Source organism: Marmota flaviventris, chromosome X (assembly GCF_047511675.1).
Source record: "Marmota flaviventris isolate mMarFla1 chromosome X, mMarFla1.hap1, whole genome shotgun sequence".
In the NCBI taxonomy this organism is placed as follows: Eukaryota; Metazoa; Chordata; class Mammalia; order Rodentia; family Sciuridae; genus Marmota; species Marmota flaviventris.
The window spans coordinates 90,061,440-90,078,190 of record NC_092518.1 but is presented as its reverse complement, the minus strand read 5'-3'; the positions used below and the strand labels follow the sequence as shown (position 1 = coordinate 90,078,190).

Genomic DNA, 16,751 nt, shown 5'->3' with positions numbered 1-16,751 from the left:
TCTTGTGGAAATTTAAAATTTGACAACAAAACAGTAATTCCTATCCTCATAGATCTGACATTCTACTGTAAGGATATAGTCAAAGATAAAATAAAAATCAGGAAATATATACAAGATAATTCCAGATTGTGATATGTGCTGTGGCAGAAATAGACAAGTGCTGTTACAGAGAACAACAGGGAGTATGAACCATTATAATCAAATTCAACTTCTGGCAGGGGTTTTGAGCTTAACTGGGTTTTTGTTGTGCTTTCTTTTCAAGACAAGTTTGCCATCACTATGAGCAAAAATACTTGACAAGAACAACTTTGAAAAGGAAAAGTTTATTTGGGGTTCATGGTTTCAAAGGTTCAGTCCAGGGTCTGTCAACTCCATGGCTTTGAGCTGAAGATGAGACAGAACATCATGGTGGAAAGGCTTGGAAAGCTACTCAGTTTATGGTACCAAAAAGCAGTGAAAGAGAGAGAGAGAGAGAGAGAGAGAGAGAGAGAGAGAGAGAGAGAAAGAGACAAAATATAATCCTCAAGAAAATTCTCCCAACAACTTATTTTTCCACCATAATACACCTGCCTCAGTTACTACCCAGTAATCCATTCAAATTATTAATCCATCAAACAGATTGATCAACAGATTAGGTTATGGCTCTCATTATCTAATCATTTCAAAGCCAGAATTAGACAGGCAGTCAGGGTAGATAGGTAAATCCAGTCAGGTTAGATCAAGTAGGCCAATTTTGAGTGAGTCTGGGAAACTGGAGTCTGTCCCCTGAGGGATTAAAATGTTAATTCCTTCAGAGCCTTTCCTCCACCCTTATCAAGAACCTGCCCCTGCTCTAACCCGTTGCCAAGGTAACCTGTCCCAGGAATTGCCCCTCCTCACAGGGAGCTGTGTAAGGTTGTTAATGTGTCTGTGGCTGCTACATCCTGCCCTCCCCCTTCAGCCCACCTGTTTCCTACCTTTTGGCCATCCCACCAAGTATTTCTGGGCCTAGTCACGTAGGCAAGAAGGAGAAAGATAAGGGGGGGGGGAAGGCAGGAGAACAAAGGAAGCCTAGGACATAAAAAGGGCAGAACACCACCCTTCTTGGGATACCAGGATACCAGCTATGGCCCCCTTCTCCTCTATGTTACCCCCTTTTAAATAAACCCTGCTTTATATGCTTGCCTCTGCGTGCTTCTCTAATGTTCAAACTTCAACATGTAGGGAAACAGGACTCACCCATAACCGGTGGTATCAATTTCATCTCTGAACATTCCTGCATTGCCTAACACATGAGCTTTTCAGGGGATGCCTCATACCTAAACCATAACAGCTAATATTTTTAGCATGTTTTATTAAGATAAGCTAAATTATATCTGGAAAAGGTATTTGTGTCTCACAGACAGCAGAAGAAGAAGAATAATAATAATAATAATAATAATAATAATAATAATAATAATTCATAGTTCTACAATTTAATAAAGAAATTTAAACTTTCAGTCCTACAAAAACCTCAGGAGAACAATTAAGAGTTGGAGGAGGCAAGGTTAGTAGACTCTGTCAGTTCCCCTTCTCCTAGATAATGAACCTGCTCACAAATCATCAAAGGAAAACAAAGGTAGGACAGTTACACTGAATAAAAAGCTGGTTAGTGTCATTTAATTTCAAACTTCCTAAATCCTATCCATAGAACTCTACTTAAGGAAAGAAAAAATTATTAAAATCTCAGCTGCAGTACTAACAATTCCTGGGATACTCCCAGTAACCTAAATCCAATCTCTTTTCTATATTCTCAATTTACCTTTTCCTGATTCTTCCTTAATCTCATCTTTTTGTTTTCCTCCTCCATATTTCTGAGAGAATTATCCAATACAGCATAGCCATTTCTTTCCTTGCCTATTTTTGCCTTAGGTCTGCCAGGAACTTACTCAGAAGGTGACATCTGCCTTCCTGATTGCATTCAATGTGAACAAAGTTACTCTGCCCATGTCTCTCAATGGTGTGGTCATGATATTGTTCATAATTAGGGACATGGAGTGATAGCCACTCCTCAGCAAGTTGAGATTTAAACTTCCCTTATCCAGGTTAGCTATTCTCTGGAACTGAAGACTCCAGCAATCTGTTAGGGCAGACTCTTAACTGCCCTGGATTTCTTTCTGATCCTGCTCTGCTGGCTTAATTGGATGGAGACCCAGAGTAAACAGCCTGTCCCTCCAAGCCCAGCTGGTCACCAAAATAGGACTACCTGGGTGGTGTCCCACAGGATCATGAGGCACAGCAGTACTGGGAACAGAGCTAAGCAAGAGATAAGCTTCCTGGGAAGGAAGACAAGGTGGAAAGAAAAGGCTACACTTAATCCCTTTGTTCACCTTTCAAATAGCTTCCCCATCATACCCTAGTCCCTAGTTTCAATGTAAATCCTCTTTTATCATTCCACTTCCTACTCCAATTCTGTACTATTCTTATCTCAGTGGTATGATTATCTTGGCACAGTTTCCCAGTTCTGCCTGTCTTTCTTTCTTCGGAAAGTTCAGAAGATGTGGTCTTTCTGTCCAGTAGCAGCCTAAGGCTGCAGTTAAATTCAATTGTAAATTAATACTTTGAATATGTTAGTGGGGTTTTTGATTAAACTTCTCAAACTTCCCAGTTATAAATGGACTATTACTATTATTGGTTACAAATCTTAATGTTAACCACTCATCCAAGATTTGCTATCAGAAGCCATTTCTGAGAGAATTATCCAATACCGCATGGCTATTAGTTAAGGGACATAAACCTATTTATGTTTCATCAATATAAATATAGCTTACATTATGATTTTGCTTCTTGCTATGCATAATCCTTAGGTTTTGAGATAGACAAAAGAAGGAATTCCAGATTAGCCATCTACATATCTAAACACAGTGAATGGATTATGGCACTGATGGATATAAACTATTGCTGGAGGTGAAGGAAGGGTTATAGAACTTTGGTTTAACATGCAAGGACTTTCTATTAAAGTTGTCTCCAATTTTAATAAAATGGGCTCCCTTTAGTGATTGAATAACCAAATTTTAAAGATTTCATAAAGATCAAGGAGTCAGATTAGATCAGCAGTTCTGGAAAAGTGCATGGACCAATTACATTGAAAGTATTCAGTAGGTACTTTCAGATCTTCTGAATCAAATCTCAGTAGAACTTCTATTATTTTTTGTCACTACAATGAAATACCTGACACAGGTTAACTTTAGAAAGAAAAGATTTTTTTTAGCTTGTAGTTCTAGAAGTTCACATCCAAATGGCATAGCACTGGCTATGTCAAGGACTACTGTTTGGCTATATCACATTATGGTGGATATCAGTGGTGGGATTGCATGCAGAGAAAGGATTGTAGTTTGAACTAGGAAGCAGAGAGAGAGGTAGGAGTCAAACATTCTCCATTTATAATACCCTTTTCTCAAGAATTCAAAAGTCACATAAGAAATACCTTAATTCATTTTGAGGGCAGCTTCTGTAATGACACAGAACCTCCTGTTAGGCCTCACCCCTTCAAGGTTTCTACCAACAATGCAACCCTGGTGACCAAACCTCTAATTATATAGACCTTGGGGAGCACCCAAACCATTAACAGAGCCTAAGACTGTATTTTCAATAACTGCTTTTAAATGTTTCATAACTTCAGGACAGATTTGGGAATCAGTGAACCAAATAACTAAAAATCCCTCCAAAATTAAGTTTTTCTTTAATTTGTTGTAATCAAAGCAAAACAAAATTGTTTTTTAATTTTATCATGTCAACATTATTTTTAACATGAGACTTCAAAACACTGGATCATACATACTATCATTTATTAGTAAAAAAATATTCATTTGTACTCCTTCCCTTCTTTTACTACTAGCCTTGCTTTACAAACTAAAGACTAAAAACAAACAAACAAAAAATACCTGCAGATAACATTTCATATTAATTCTGATTTATAGTCTATCAAAAAAAGGAGTGACAAGATTTAAAAAAGTATCTGATGAAAGAAGATGTAACTGGTATTAAAACTCCTACTTGATTTCATTTACCGAATCAAATATTATCCATCAGTTTGGAGTTGCCTCTGTGTTAGACTTGCTGATTCTGCACTCCAGCAGCTTTGTAGACCAAGCTGTCAGCAAAAGAACATACATAATCGTTGGCACAAATTTGCAGTGATACTTTCATTGCTCTCTGGGTTTGAAATAAATATAGCACATTTTTCTTTACATCTGTTGCCTTCTCATGTGGATGTGTTTGTGATCATCTGCCCAAAATATAGTAGCATGCAAGTCTATTTCTGGAAAACAACAAAAAACATCCCCACTCTCAATTCAGTAGAATTCTGGCTTTGAAGGGGGTTTATGGAAATAGATGTGGAATCCTTGGTAGATAAAGAATGAAGACAAATACTCAAAGTAATTATGTATGTGGTGACTGTAAGATACTTGTTATACTGAGAGATATTTCTACCACAAGTCCATCCAATTCTTAGAAAATCAGGAAAATCTAAATTATAAGCCTTTTGAGTTTAACAAAGATTTTATTGTCATATTTTAAAGTAATAATAGATTGATAATACTGGCCTAACCCTATAAAATCAAGTGAAATTTTCCTTTGCAACAAATGGATTTCAAATATGTAACTTGCTGATGCACTTGTTCTGGCATAGATTTTAACAAAACCATATCCCTGAACAATCAAACATTGTAGATGGCTCCTTATCAAGGGTTATAATGAAATTTGCTATGTGTTATTCTGAATTGTTTAAAGCACTCAGATACAGAGTGGTGGTAACTAGGTGATATAATTCTGGAGCTTTGTTTTCACTCCCAAGCCTATGACTACAGAGATTAAGGAATCTTCTAATGTTGGCAAAACAAACCACTGCTACTACTAAGGATGATGTAGCATATGACCTTTTATAGACTTTGGTCTGTTAAAATTGAGCCACTTTCAAAATGCCTGATTTTAGATCTCCAAATAATTGGACTGTTTTCTGCTCTTGACTTGAATAATAATAAGTTAAGTGATAAGTAAGCAAGTTGCCAGGTAAGTTTTGAAAGAAAAAATCCTCCTCTACCTTTTGGGATTAGTATAGATTCAATCTTCACCATCTACCATATATGCCATCCAATGATTACAGAAGCGTGAACTAATAACAGAGCAAAGATACACCTATGTTTAGTATAATTGTAGTGGTGAGTATGTACTATTGCACTTTAATTCCATGAAAATTAATCAATGATTATTCCCTGCAAAAGGATTAATAAAATATGCAATAAAATTAAATATCCTATAATTAATTTTAACATGTTTAAAGTGATATAATTTCACATATTTTTGTTTGATTTTATGCACACATCTGTATTTTCACCTAGTCTTCTATATGGTGATGACAAAGGCAGCAAGGACAGACAAAAGGTAGAGTAATTGACAAAGGTAAAGGAGGAGTGGCATCAAGGTGGCAAGAAATTTAACCAAGAAAAGGGGAATTCAAACTTGGCACTTGAGAACATATTGTATAATTTAATAATCATTTATATATTTATTTGACCTCCTTTAGTATATTTGCCATAATTATTTATGAAGTCACTGATTCATTGATCCATTTTCTTCATTCGACCATATATTGAGCACTAACTATATACCACACTACTGTTGGCCATACACATACAAACCTCAATTAAAGTTCTGGTTTTTTAGAGTTTACATTAATGCTGAAAGATAATAAATAAGTAATTACGGCTCCTTGTACTATGTGCTAAGAGAGGCATATGAAAATTACTACAAATGAGCAGAGGAAGAAGGATTCCTTCTGTTTGTGTGCAGGATACTCAGAGATTTAATATATTATTAGAGTTGTTCTTTAATAAGTGAATAAGAGTTAATAAGCAGAATACTAGATAAAGATTTTCTAAGCCAAAGGGACCATGGAAAAGAAGTATAAGCATAGAGGACATATTCTATGTGGACTCTACACTTTGTGGACTAGAGGGAATTGGAGACTAAAACTGGAGGCTCAAATATTACTGGTATTTATATACATAGACAATTCTTTCTAATAGACTGTAAGTTTCTTAATGTTAAGATGCAGGTCTCATCCTTTTTTATCCTTCCATTACTTATTTCATAATTATCTTCTGAGTGTCGCCAAGACAGGAATTAGAGTTGATAGATGGTATTACTAAAGTGTTGATCTTACCATGAAGGAACTCAGATTATATTGATAGAGAAAAATTTAAAAACATAATTGCAGTATGTATGATGAATTTTGAGCAAATAAATACTCTTTCTTACCATATTTTCTAATATTTCATAAATCTCATGCAAATCTAACTTTCTGTTTGTTTAAAAATAGAGGCAACACCACATAATTTTCTTTCCTTTTATCTATTTAGTAGTGTTCGGTATGAAACCGAGAGTTTAGTGAATGCTAGGCAAGAACTCCAGCACAGAGATACACTGCCCAACTCTGATTTCTTAAGAAACATAAAATACTTTCACTTCATAAAATACTTGTGGATCTCAACTGAAATGAACTAAATCTAGAAAAAAAGAAGAAAGACAGTGCTCCAACTTACAAACAAAAGTTGCTTGGCAAGATAGTATAGGCGACAAAGACAGTGTATGAAAAAATACTGGCCTATGTATTGGGACGTGAGGGAAATAGAGGAGTAATTGGAAAACAAGCTCTGATGTGTTTTTAACATGTTGCTTTTAGGGTTTGGATTACATTAAATAAAGACATACTGCTGCTAACATGGTTGGTCTCTTTATTTTATTGATTTTTAAAAAAGCAGAATGCATTACAATTCTTATTACACGTATATACCACATTTTTTCATATCTCTGTATATAAAGTATGTTGACACCCAATGTATGTCTTCATACATGTACTTTAGATGATGATGTCCATCACATTCTACCATCCTTACTAATCCCCTGCCCCCTTCCTTTCCCTCCCACCCCTCTGCCCTATCTAGAATTCATCTATTCCTCCCTTACTCCAACTCCCGACCCCACTATGAGTCAGCCTCCTTATATCAGAGAAAACATTCTCTGTTATTTTGTTATTTGCGGATTGGCTAACTTCACTTAGCATTATCTTCTCCAGCTCCATCCATTTACCTGCAAATGCCATGATTTTATTCTCTTTTATTGCTGAGTAATATTCCATTGTGTATATATGCCACATTTTTTTATCCATTCATCCACTGGAGGATGTCTAGGTTGGCTCCACAGTTTAGCTATTGTGAATTGTGCTTCTATAAACATTGATGTGGCTGTGTCCCTGTAGTATGCTCTTTTTAAATCCTTTGGGTATAGTCTGAGGAGAGGGATAACTGGGTCAAATGGTGGTACCATTCCCAGATTTCCAAGGAATCTCCACACTGCTTTCCATATTGGCTGCACCAATTTGCATTCCCACCAGCAATTTATGAGTGTGCTTTTCCCCCACATCCTCACCAATACTTATTCTTGTTTGTCTTCATAATAGCTGCCATTCTGACTGGAGTGAGATGAGTAATTTTGATTTGCATTTTTCTGATTGCTAGAGATGATGAGAATTTTTTAAATATATTTGTTGATTGATTGTATATGCTCTTCTGAGAAGTGTCTGTTCAGGTCCTTGGCCCATTTGTTGATTGGGTTATTTGTTTTTTTTTGGTGCTTAGCTTTTTGGGTTCTTTATATACCCTAGTGATTAGTGCTCTATGGTCTCTTTCTTATAACAATGAGAAATAAATAAAATTGAGGAAAAGATTGGATGAAGTAAAAGCCCTTATCTTTCCTCTTTTAATATGGGGAGAATATGGGAGGAGGATGCTTTAAGGAAATAATTTAATAAATGTAGGGTATTTAGAGAGCTAGTAGTAGAAAAATAGTAGCAATAAGTATTAAGAGCATACTTTAAAATAATGAAAATATGGCTTACATTTATCGCTAAAATATGCCAAAATACATGGAATATGTTTCATCTTCATAAAAATCCTATGAAGTAGGGCCATTATTATCTTTATATTACAGTTATAGATACTAAAGTACAGAGAGAGCAGGTGACTTACCAAGACCACAGAACTAGTATGTGGTAAAAGGAACATTTGAACTTAGTAGTCTGATTGGTGATACCATGATTACAGAAACTGCAGAGACTGAGGTGAGAGTACCTTGGGTGCTATGACAGAAATAAAATAGATATGTGTGTGAGACAGAAATAATAAGGCTGTTTCCCTACCTCCACCAAGGCTTTCATTCACGACATAAGCTGTTTTAAAAAAATGTTTCCACCTATGACCAAGTTTAAGAGCTGCTGCTGACTTCCTCCAAAGCTTGTGCGTGATTTTCTTACAATCCCCACATGAAAAAAAAAAAAAAAAATGCCCAGCCCTGACTGCTATAGAATCTTCCTGGGGTGGCAGTAGTAAGCACCTCCATCATCATTTGCAAGCCAGCACAGACAGACCCAATGTATCTGGGCAGGAAGCTATGTAAAGTATAAATCTTGGTGGGAGGAGCCAAAGACAGAACATGTGCAGAAATCCTGAGTTGTGTACAACCACTGCCAAACATGCTTCTCCTAAAGCCTTCTCAGAGAGTCAGTCTGGGAGCCCTGTCCCATGTGCTGTCTTCCTTGTGCACAAGCAGAAGTCCCATAAAAGCCTTATCCAATTGGTATTGCTTCCTTCCTCATGAATTCTTTTGCAAATTGAGAGGAAAAGAACTCTGGGCTAATTAGAAAGGAGTATGGGTGGAGGGAGAAATGGCAGCAAAAAGTAATGTTTGAGGGCTGGGGATGTGGCTCAGTAGTAGAGCACTTGCCTAGCACATGAAAGGCCCTGGGTTCAATTATCACAGGTGGAAAAAGAAAGTTAAAGATTGATATAAGGCATAGATACACAGGAATCATGTAATATGACTTTTTATTCTCTAAGCAAAATATAAAAAGAAAATCTAGACAAACAACTTTTCCAACACAGGTGACTTTTTATGTTGCTCTTTTAAGACATTTCTATTTAAATGCAGATTGTAATGTGCTACTAAGTGTGAAGTAGTTTTTTGGCTATTAAAATGCTAATGAGAAGGTTACCTTTAAGTCAGAAACTATTGTCAAAAAGGCAGGAAGTAAAATCCACTTTAAGGTCATTGAAGAAAGGCTAAATTTAAGCCCTGACTTTGGCAGGGAAAAAATAAATTTCTTATTAGAAAAAATAATATGAAGAAAGCATAGTGTAATTATACTTGTTCATAACAATACCATTGAGCATTACACTATGGGACATATGATTTCATTTTGGTGTTACAAAAACTAACAGTCTCCAGGCTGGGGTTGTAGCTCAGTTGGTAGAGCATTTGTCTTGCATGTGTGAGACACTGGGTTGGATCCTCAGCACCATATAAAAACAAATAAATAAAATAAAGGTATTCTGTCTGTCTACAACTTAAACAAACAAACACACAAAAAGAAACAAATAGTTTCAAGTGGACACACATCCCAAACAGTGAACTGACAGACCATGTAAGTATTTGTTTTTACTGCATCTACTCTCTTAAATGTGATGAATTTGCACAAGGCCCTAGCCTAGTACAGTTGATATAGAATGGCTTCAGCTAGATTTGATGCTTCTTGAATTTCCAAAAAGCTTTATCTTCTCCAATAATCAATTCCATTGTTTATGGCCAGAAAATAGTGACTCATGCCCTACTGCATATCCAAATAGCTTGCAAGGGCTTTCCCACACCTTCTATTTATCCATAATTACCAAATACACCCCACTGACTGAAATAAAAAAAAAGTTCCTATGAATATTATTGCAAGTTGTTAAAATGACCAATGGATGACAGAATAAGAAAAAGAGAGACTAGACAAGTAGAAAATTGAAGGTAGAAATGTTTATTTTTGTTTTCACTGATCCATTTATGCTGACTCCAAATTATATGAGAACTATTCCCCAAATATTCTTGTCTTAGTACTTTTCTGCTATTATGAAAGTATACCACAGGCTCTGTAATAATTCCATTTGGCTCATAGTTCTGAACTTTGGGAAGTCCAAGAGCATCTGGTGAGAACTTTTGTGCTATATCATAACATAATAAAAGGACAAAAATGAGCACTCATGTGACATGGAGTGGATGGGAACTGAATTTATCCTTTTGTTATGGTTTGGATGTGAAGTGTTCCCCAAAAGGCTCATGTGTAAGACAATGCAAGAATATTTAGAAGTGAAATTATTGGGTTATGAAAGTCTTAACTTAATCAGTGAATTAATCTGAGTGGTAGCTGAAGGCAGGTAAGGAGGAGGTAGGCATTGGGGACATGCCTTTGGTGTATATGTATTGTGTCTGGTGAGTGAAGTGTCTCTCTGCTTTCTGATCATCATGTGAGCTGCTTCCCTCTGTCACACTTTTCTGCCATGGTGTTTAGCCTTACCTCAAGCCTTGAGGAATGAGCCTGCTGCCTGTAGACTGAGATCTCTGAAACCATAAGCCCCAAAATAAACTCTTCCTCCTCTAAAATTGTTCTTGCCAGGTCTTTGAGTAACAGCAGCCAAAAACCTGACTGAAACACCTTTTATCAGGGGTCATTACTTCCAATAACTAACTATTCCTGTGATAACTGGCATTTTCCATTCATGACTAAATCACCTCTTAAAGATGTCTCAATACTCTCACAATCATACTTAAATTTCAACATTAGTTCTGGAGAGGACATTCAAATCACAGCAATTCCAATGCTGTTTGTGCTTTTCTTTCTCCAGTCTCCATCTCCCTTTCCATTCCCATGTGCCCTCCACTATGGAAATAGATATTATGTATTAGAGAAGGCAAGTGGGAACTTGAGTCAAAAGCAAACAGTTTAGCAAACTTCCTTTAAGAAGAAATTAGAATATGCCCTTGGAAATAGTAGGAATTATTTTTTCTTCTGAAGGCAATTTACTATTGTGCTATTTATTCCCAAAGGTTTAAATAATTCAAGTCACTTGGGAAATCTACTTAAAAGTTGACTCCTGGCAAAAATTTTAAGATAACTTCAACTTCTTTTCTTCCTCCCCATCTTCCTCCTTCTCATCACTACCTATTACATCTGTATAGTGCATTACAGTTTACAATATTTTTTTTGTCAGCTCTTTCACTGCTGTAACTAAAAGACCCCACCAGAACCCTTATTTAGGGGCTCATGGTTTCAGAGGTCTCAATCCATAGATAGCAGACTCCACTCATTGGGGCTCAAGATGAGGCTGAACATCATGAAGAAAGAGTGTGGCAGAGGGAAGCATCTCATAAGATGATCAAGAAGCACAGATAGAGACTCTACTCACCAGATACAAATATATACTCCAAAGCCACAGGCCCAAAGCCCCACCTCCTCCAGCCACACCCCACCTGCTTTTAGTTACCAAGCAGTTAATCCCATCAGGTAATTAATTCACTGATTGGGTTAAGGCTCTCATAACCCAATTATTTCTCCTGTAAACCCTCTGGTATTTTCTCACATGTGAGATTTTGGGGGACACTTCACATCCAAATGATAACATATTTACAAAGAAATTCCCTCATTTGATCTTTTTTTTTTTTGTACTGGGGATTGAGAAGCCAAGGAATCTTCACCACTGAGGTACATCCCCAATTTTTTTGTGTTTTTTAGAGATAGGGCCTAGCTAAATTGCCAAGAGTCTTACTAAGTTACCGAGATTGGCCTCAAACTTGTGATCCTCCTGCCACAGCCTCCTGCACCACTGGGGATTACAGCCATGCACTACTATACTTTTGGTTCATCTGATCATTTTATGTTCATTTAGGTCTTGAGTATATAGTGGTAATTAAAACATAAAACGTACTTATCATTTTCAAAGAGCATTTAAAAATAAACTTATCATACAAATTGATGTCATTATCCTTAAATAAAAGAACATGGTGTTATGAATAAGAGCACAATGAACCTAATTTACATCAGGACACCAGAGAAGGGAAAGGATGAAAAGTCCTCAATTAGATGAAAAATGGGATAAAGGATTTCTTGGGCCTACTGAACAACATTTAGAAAGGCCTGTGCAGAAATTAGCATGGCCCATTAAAATAGAATGGAAAAGGCAAAAGACAAACATAGATATCAGAAACCAAATGATGGTTACAATTAAGTTAAGGATTTTAAAGTACATTCCATGTATAGTGGGAAACTATTGAAAGATTTTATAAGATTTTACATGAGAGTAGCCTATATAACTTCTATACTGGTACTGGGTAAAAGATATTGCTTGTCTAGCATGTGCAAGGCATTGGGTTTGATCCCTAGTACCACCAAAAGAAAAATTGAATAAATTTAGTAGCAAAATTAAAAATAAAGTGAAAAGGTGAAATTAATTTTAACATTTTATTTAACTTTAAATATCCAAAATATTATTATGTCAATATGAAGTCAAAATTAAAAATTACTAAAGAGCTATTTTGGATTTTTTATACGAAGTCTTCAAAATCCAGTGTGTATTTTACACATACAGCAGGCCAGCCATTTTCATGCATTTGTTTGCCAGATGGCAGCTAGAGGCTACCATTCTGGACAATGCCGGCCTATAAAATTCACCGTGGCTGCTGTATAGAAATAAACTGGAGAGGAGTGAGTGAAAGCAAGTTATTAGTTTCCTGTAGCTGTTATAACAAATTACCATAAATTCGGTAGCTTAAATTAACTGAAATGTACTACACTACAGTTTTGTACATCAGAATTCTAACCTGGGTTCTGATGGGTTAAAAACTCTTAGCAGAGTTACAGTCTTTCTGGAGAATATGGAATAGAATCAATTTCCTTGCCTTTAATTAATATCCTCTAATACATTTTAGTGAGGAGAGAATCTAAAAATAAAAGAGTCCAAGAAACTTTACCAAATCAAAGTATGTTATTCTTCTGTTTTCCTTCATAGGTTCTCTTTTTCATGGTTCATAAGTATTATTTTTATCCCTTCCCTTTTCACCTCCAACCTTCTACATCTGCTCATTTGCAAGCTAGATCTTTAATTTCTGACCTTGCCATAATTCATTGAGAAAATGAAAGTAATCAGAGAGGAATTCTCCAACTAGTAACCTAAGAAAATATGAATGCTCATAGGCTTCCTTCATTCTAATTGTTATGAATAAAACTTTCTCCTATTTTAAAGGCAAACATCTCTGTGCAATGGATTCGACTGCTTTGATAGCTCATCAACTCCTACAATTATCTCCTTTCTTTCCTCTAGCATAAAATTTTCCTTCTTTATGGATTTATTTCCACCCACAAATGTCAAGCTCTAGCATCTCTAATCTTGAAACAAAACAAAAACCATCCATTGATACATCCCTCTAGCTACAAGTTCATACATCTCCTTGCATGGCAAAATTTCCTGAGTTGTAAAAAGTACCAAAATTCATTTTCTCATTCCACATCCTCTCCTCAATGAACATTTATTTTGTTCCCTTTATCACCACTGAATTATCTCCCTATTGCCAATTCTGATAATCATTTATTGATTCTTATCCTACATATCTTTTCAGGAACATTTTACATAGCTTACTACTCCTTCCCACTTAAAATGCTTTCCTTCTCTTACTTTTCTTCACAATCTCTACTCCTTTTCTCCTACCTGATTGACCATTTCTTTTTGCTAACTCCTCCTCCTGTTTAACTTAAATATGGGAGTGTCTAAGATTCTGTTCTACAGTTTCCACTCTATGTATACACTCTATGTGACTTCACCATATCTCATGACTCTATATAGTATATATGCACTGTGACTCTCATATATGCTTTATTGCTCTGATTTCTACAAGGAAAATCAGTCTCATGTATGCTACTACTTACCAATATCTCAATATGGATGGACAATTAACATCTCAAACTTGATAAGGCAAAATAGAGTTCTTGATCGTTGCTACTTTGAACCCTGCCCAAACTACTTCACCACAGTCTTCACTATCTCAGTTCATGGCGCCTTTATTTATCTAGGTGATCAAGCCAAACCTTTAGGAGTTTTCCTAATTTCTCTCTTTCACTTGCTGTCCAAATTTATTCTCATTAACAAGTGCTGTTAATTCTAAATCATAAAGATACTCCAAATGTTTATTGCTCCCTTTTAATCTATTTTCTATGTATCAGAATGATTATATTTATATATGCATACATATATATGTCCACACACATATATAAGTAAATAAGGTGACTGGCCCTGACCTACTTCTCTGAAGTCATTTCCTACCATCCTCTACCTCTTCCACTAAGTTTCAGCTTCACAAATAATCTTTTACCTCCTTAAACATGCTGAGATCATTTTCACTTTGGGCCTTCACATCACATTAGCTTGGCATATTCCCCTACCCCCTATCTTCATGTGGCTGGATCCTTTGTGACATTCAGACCTCACTTTTCCCTTACTGTCTAATGCATCCCTATTCTAGCATCACATATATATTTTGTTTATGGATGGCACTTGCCAGTAGTTGATATTCTTTTCTTGTTTTGTTTTCTTATTCAATTTCTGTATCCCTGTAAGAACAGTCTCTGTAAGAGTAGAGATCTTATCAGACAGTTTTGAATCATTTTCCTCTAAAACAATGCCCAGGACATTTTGAGGTAGGGGCTCAAAAAAGTAACAATTGCTAGATGTATAGAATTTTAAAGAAATTCTAATCTATAGTATGTTTCATTGACCAATGGTAATATATCCTGAATTTGACATATGTATTTACAACTTCACTATTCATATAAATTAATTTTACTGGTTTAAAGCATTAGTATTAAAATTACAGCTCTGAATAAAGATAAATTAAGTAAATAAGAATGTTTTACTTGACATTTTAAACTACATGTTTATATGCATACCCAGGCATTCTAAAAGAGAAATATTTAGAAAATAACCCTCCTATTAGACATAAGAAAAAATTTTACTTTTGGGCTTTGACTTAAAATGATCTATTTTAATATTGCATTTTATAGATAGTGGTTTTGGGACCCAGAGAAGAAAAAATGTGCCTACGACCATGTGTATAATTGTTACAGGTATATCTAAAAACCTAGGTTATATCACTCCTAACTTTCAGTGCAAGTTCCAAATAAAAGCTACATGGTGTTCTAAAAAGATACTAATATATTTTAATTTCTGAAATCTCATAAGTTTTCACTTAATTACAGGATGTTAACGCAAGATTTTTATCTTAGTGGTTTCAATTAATTCCTTCTCTAGAGGAACCCAAATTTATATCACTGTTAATCTCATGCTACTAAATCAAATCAAAGTGAAAACTAGTTATGATAAAGAAAGAATGCTTGTATGTTTATATATTCTGTACAAGTTCTGTATAGACTTATGAAATACATCTAGATTTTGTTATCTCTTTATTATTCTGAACAAAAATATTTTGGAAGCTTTAAAACACCAAGAGTCAAACTAAACACATGCACAAAATCTAAAAATATAATGTGATAACACTTACATAGATCACACATCTTTTATCAAAAATAAATGTATCTATACCTATATCTGTATCTTTCCATGTGTAAAAATAAAGTATAAATACTACTGGCTTAGAATGTTTTCAAAACATGCAAAAATGCTACTTGCATAGGAAATATGTAAGTTTTGTCACAGAATTCACATAATTTTTATTGGATAGGGTAGTATATCATATATATATATGTATATATATGTATATATATATATATATATATATATATATATATATTTAGTAGCAATTAATATTTGAGTAAATATGGTAAATTATATTAATATGCATTGATAACATTCCATAAACCAAAGTAATTTTGTCTTTTTGAGGAGTACAGATTGAATGTATATGGAGAGTCTTGCTATAATTTCTCAATCTATGAAGACAGGAACACTATCAGTTGACATATCATCAATGATAGAAACTACAGGATCCAGTCCTGTATACTTGTTGCACCACTTGAATATAAATAAGTAAAATATAACATTGTAAGATAAGAAGATCTTATCATCTCTTCCAACCATCATATCTCCTTTCTTTGCCAGGAATAAATATGTTACCTCTCTCTTATCCCTGAATGGAAGATAAAAATAAAAATAAAGAGAAAGAGCAGAAAATTTCAGGGAAGATAAAAGCACCATCTTGCATGCAGTGATAATGAATTACATATTAGAAATCATCTGTCACAAAAGCAACAAATGCCAATATTCTAATCCATGGTGGAGAGATGAGGTGATTTTTCCTCATGAGTAGGACAAAACAAAACAATTAAATATAATGCTTAAGATTAGCTGAGTGGCTAGCTACAAGGATCAATCAATAAGTATTCGAGGAATACCAATGTTATATATACTTACAAGCACAGTGTGAGGCAGAAGAGAAGAGAGACAAGACAAGACAGGATTGTATAGCTATACATAAGAAGCTTTCCATCTAAAACACTTCATCTATACACATAATAGACTAGGTAACAACACATTTTTTCTTAAAGAAAAATTAGCTAGAACCAGGCATGTTGGCACCCCCCTATAATTCCCGCAGCACAGGAAGCTGAGACAAGAGGATCACAAGTTCAAAGCCAGCCTCAGCAACTTAGTGACGCTCTAAGCAACTTAGCAAGACCCGTCTCTAAATAAAATAAAAATATAAAAAAGGGCTAGGGATGGCTGGGTGCTGGGTTCAATTGCCAGTATGAAAGAAAGAAAGAGTAGAGCAGCTAGTAAATGTAGTAAATGGTAAATGTTTCCTCTTACAAGGAAGGGACTAGATAAAGACTGGGAAGAGGAGAGGGGTTAGAG

General features: G+C 35.2%; 1 protein-coding gene across 1 annotated transcript in view; it reads right to left on the bottom strand.

Moving 5' to 3' along the window:
• Il1rapl2 (interleukin 1 receptor accessory protein like 2) overlaps positions 1–16,751 on the bottom strand; it is a 521,635-nt gene that overhangs the window by 323,929 nt on the left and 180,955 nt on the right. The window lies entirely within an intron of this gene.